The sequence below is a fragment of the Manis javanica genome, chromosome 13 (genome assembly GCF_040802235.1).
Source record: "Manis javanica isolate MJ-LG chromosome 13, MJ_LKY, whole genome shotgun sequence".
NCBI lineage: Eukaryota > Metazoa > Chordata > Mammalia > Pholidota > Manidae > Manis > Manis javanica.
In genome coordinates, this window is record NC_133168.1 from 39,949,930 (window position 1) to 39,954,576 (window position 4,647).

The window sequence follows — 4,647 nt, forward strand, 5'->3', positions numbered from 1 at the left end:
ATAATAAATAGCTAACTAATGATATTTTAAAAGATGTCTCTTATCTCTCTCTCCTTAGGAACAGCCAGATACTCTAGGTTAAAAACCACAGAGAACAAGATCACAACTCAAGAATAGATGAGTTTCTTTAATATTTACAGTGTCCCAGTAGGATATGATAAATTTGATCCCTCATCATATCTGTGGATTCTCAATGCATGCAGTGAGAGGACAGACACAGAAGCAGGTTCGTTGACTGAAGAGCATATGAGGGGATTCTTTTTGAGTGGGATTGGATTTAGGTGATCTCAGACTTAGGTCTCAATTCGTAATTCCTGATATTCTATATGTCTTGGGTGAACAGAATGGATTTGTATGAAAAACACAAATTTTCTAGGTTTCCCCTGTTAGCAGCACTTGGTAGGGGATGGTGTGAAGTAGTGGGTCCAGAAGAGCATGGAAACACAGGCGTGTGTGTCAATGAGAGTGGGGACGGAGCAGGAATTACTCTGTACAAACCTGGGCTGGGCAGAACATTAGCACCATCCACCAGGGAGACCCGTGGGACGTGGGGCTTGCATTCTCTCATGTTAACACTTATCTGGTTCCTATTTGGCCTTTGGCAAGCCCTTGTGCTTTTATGGATTTGGAGGCACAGGACAGTTTGGGTAGTACCTGAATCATTGACAAAGTCTCCTTTTTTTTTATTTTTTATTTTTTTTTATTTACCACTATTGTGTCTGCTCCTCATTCTTGCTGAAAAGTAACTTAAGTTTTTTATTGATAATTCACACAGAGACCGGTATGGTCTCCCTACTACCATGCTTATTGTCTTCAGGTCCTTCCTTGTGGGAAAAGAGGGGCTATTCAACTTTCTTCAGAATTTTGAATATATGAATTTATAGAAAATTGTTAGTTTTCCATGATAAAAATTATTTGAAAATTACAGAACTTGTTAAAATCAGGTACGGAGTTACTTATAAGATCACTGTAAGAGGTGTGTGTGTTTGTATGTGTGTGTGTGTGCATGAATATCTAGATGAGTGGTTTCAGGCATACACTGAAGTGAAGTTGCATTTTTATGTGTGCAACATACCCTACTCAGCAATCTCTTAGCTTCCTTTATTTACAAACCAGGAACTTCAGCTGTTTTATTAAAGACTGGATGTGAACGCTGAAGTGCTTTGCCAACACAGACATCAAAGGGACCTGAAAGTACTTCCCCCATCTGTTTTAGATAGTTTTTCCCTTCATGCCTGATTTCAGTCAGAGAGAGTGCTAGAATGTAATACCCCACACCTCAAAGATTAAACACCTTCTCAGCTGGTATTTCTGTTTCAAGTTTATTTCCTGCCACCTTTTATCATAAGCACCTTGCACCATGTCATATACTGTCTGAGCAATGAGACTGTGTTTTTCAAAAGCATTTTTCTGCAAATAAGTAGACTCTGCCTTGTCTTTTATGTGAGCTTAGTTGTTGAATGAATAGCTTTGTTGGACAGCAAGATAAGATTATAATAGAGTTTATAATAACTATGCCAATCATGGATGGCAGGAAGGCTGTTATTCTTGGACTGTTGTATTTGTAAATCATGTTAGATTTCCCATGGCTTAATCTAAAAATGCCACCTTGTCAGTAGTAGAGGCTCACATGTTGAGTTCCCAAGAAAAATATTTCAGAAAGAACATCCTACTCTTCTTTATTGTATAATAAATAAATTCCAAGAAGTCTCTTATCATCTAAGGTATTACCCAGGTGGCATTTTCACTTCTGCACCTAACTGTAGGAGCCAGGCAGTTATCACAGTCACTTGTATATAAGTGATTCTTACTTGTACTGAAGGTTTTATTTTGTTTTGTTTTAGTTTTCTTTTTGCTCGAATTGGCAGCCCATGTTCTGAGAAGGGCTAAGGAGTGTGGGTTTAGGAGCTCTGTGGCAGAGCTGTGAGGGGCAGAATTTTAAGGATAGAGAGGCTGATTGAAGGACTAGTTAGAGGTGAGAGATCAGTCCTTAGAAATAGGAAAACTTGGAGTTAGATATCAAAAGAAACATAACATAAAAAAGAGGAGTATTTCTAAACATTCTATAGATCTTCACAGAATCAATGTATTCTTTAGAGTGAACCACCAAGGTATAACAAAATAAATCAGATTTTCTGTTTTATTTCCCTTATACATTCAAAGATGTTTAATTTTTACTTGGAGAAGATAGTTTTTCATATTTTGGTTTTAAAATTTTCTGTCTACTTTCATATCCCTTCTCAATATACCCCAGTGACTTAAAAGCAAAATAGTCATCACTGTGTAGCTATAATAACAATGGGACTGTGGACTGTTCCTCTATAGGAAAAGGACCTGTTTCAAAGTACATCCCTATGTAAGGGCTGATTGTGAGTTTAGGGGTCTAAAGGCCAAAAATTGCAGCTATTACTTTATAGATAACCATGTAAATGAGACAACATTTAAAGACATACTTTAGGAAAGCTGTAAGGAAATAATAAGCAAAATTAGAGTTAGAACGAACATCAAATTACTTCGCTTAATCATGGCAGTGGAAAGATAAGCAAAATGGGGTTCAGAGAAATTTAAAATAGTGTCATGAATGTGTTTGAATGAGCTAGATGTAAAACCCTGATATCTTGAATGTCATTTCACACATTTAAGCTCTCTTGAATATGCTTGGTATCTTCTGTAATGTAAATGTTCATAAGCAAGTCTACATATTTTGCAATACATACAAGATTTTTTCCAAACTAGAAAAATGTCTTTAATCATAAATTGCCAGTTGTAATGAAGTAGCAAACAAAATCAAAATATGACCAATTTCCCCCTCAAAAGTTTTAAATACTGAGTAACTGAATAACCAGTAAGGGAATTCTAGTTCACAACAGCTAGACTCCTTAGCCACGACCTCAGATTAACTTCAAAAACAAACTAAAATCATATATTGTTAGCATGAAAGCAGACACTTCCCTCACCTGTGAAACTGGGGACTTGACCCAGCCATGGTTGCTATACAGCTATTAAGAGGTAGAGACTTCTGACTCCAAGTTCAGTAAATACTTGACTTTCGGGATAGTGTATTAAAGGCATTCTCATCTCCTATGTCTCACTCATCTGCCACCAAAAACTGCCTGTGTGAATTGATTGATTCTAAAGTCCAAATGACAGTGTCATTTCTGGAACTTCTGCAGCCTCCTTTAGAGCCCAGCACAGACTGTGTAGGGATTCCCTACTTATACCATTAAATTCTGTAAATCAAGGTGTATCTAAATCAGTATTCCCCCCAAAATTAATTCTGCCAGTGTTCCAAAGGATATTAGCAGATGTGGGAAAAGGGTTCCATGGGATACCCTTGAGATATGCAGTATGCAGTTTCCCCAAAATCTCAACACTGAATGTACTTCATGGTATACATCTTAGGACCAAAATGATACAAAACACACTTTTGGCAGCTGTGGACCTAACGCTGATTGAAGGTCTGGGGTTATTCTCAGGTTGTCCAAGTTCTTCTACCCCAACTGCTGTACAACCTTAGGAAAGAATACATTAAAGTTCAATAGAGCTTTTCTCAGCCTGTGACAACATTTTGGGTGAAGGAACATATGTTGTTCAATCCTCTTTGCACTCAGACTTAGTAGATTTAAGCTGGACTATACATTAAATTATGATTAAGTTCTAGGCATTGAAACTTGCTGTCCCTCACACATATTCAAATGTAAATACCAGTAAAGTCCTGAGACAGGAATTCTGAAAATTAAGTCTCTTAAAAATCCAGGACAAGAAAGGAACTCTCCCTTTATAAAAGAAATGGGAAAATGGAAACGAGGATGTTTTGGGCTCTTAGCCCAAAAGTCTTGCCACCATATCTTGCTGCTGCCTCATTCTCTCTGCTCCTTATCTTCAGGAAAGTGTACTAAAACAAAAAGATGCAAAGAAAATGGCTGAAATGAAAACAATGTTTTTAAAAGAAGCTCTGGCCAGTTTTATGAAAGAAAAATTTTGCATGATTACTTTTCACCAGTCTGTTCTAATACTTCTAATGATAGCAGAATCACCTAGAAAAGAAAACACAATGATTTTACAATTTATTTAATGGCAACTGGTAGTCATCAAATTAGAAGTGATTATCTTCAAGAGTTTTTATAGCAGCTGTGCTATCATTTCTCAAGGTTGATCAAAACCTAGAGTCATAGACATTTCCCTTCTAAGATGCATCATATTAATGAGACTTGGTTTTTCGCCATCATTTATAAAACCATACCTGGGAAAAGAACTAGGTCTGGGGACACATGCATGGTCTTTATATAGCAAATGTTTTTTTTCTTTACCCTAATTATTATAAAATTAGAACAGTGAGAATATTTGCAGTATTCTATGAATGAATTAAAAATTCACAAGTTTAAAGCATAACATGATGGGTATTTGTAGGCATTTCTAAAACCCCTCCTCCAAATCTTCCAGAACCTCAAGAAAGAAATTCGAAAAGGTTAAAGTTATTTGAAAGAATAGCAGATAATAAAGTGATTTATTTTGTATCATAACGTTAATTATAAAACAGTTTTGCAGATATTTTCTTAGGTACTCTTCACAAAAATCCTGTGGAGTGGCTATTAAATGCATTTTACGGATAAGAATCCTGAAGCTCACAATTTGAAAGGTACATCT

At 36.3% G+C, this 4,647-nt stretch overlaps 1 non-coding gene across 1 annotated transcript; it reads right to left on the bottom strand.

The window, feature by feature from the left end:
- Window positions 1–4,214: 4,214 nt before the first annotated feature.
- On the bottom strand, window positions 4,215–4,350 carry LOC118967822 (small nucleolar RNA SNORA72). Its single transcript, XR_005055069.1, has one exon. It is a non-coding gene; the product is annotated as a small nucleolar RNA SNORA72 (small nucleolar RNA).
- Window positions 4,351–4,647: the final 297 nt, after the last annotated feature.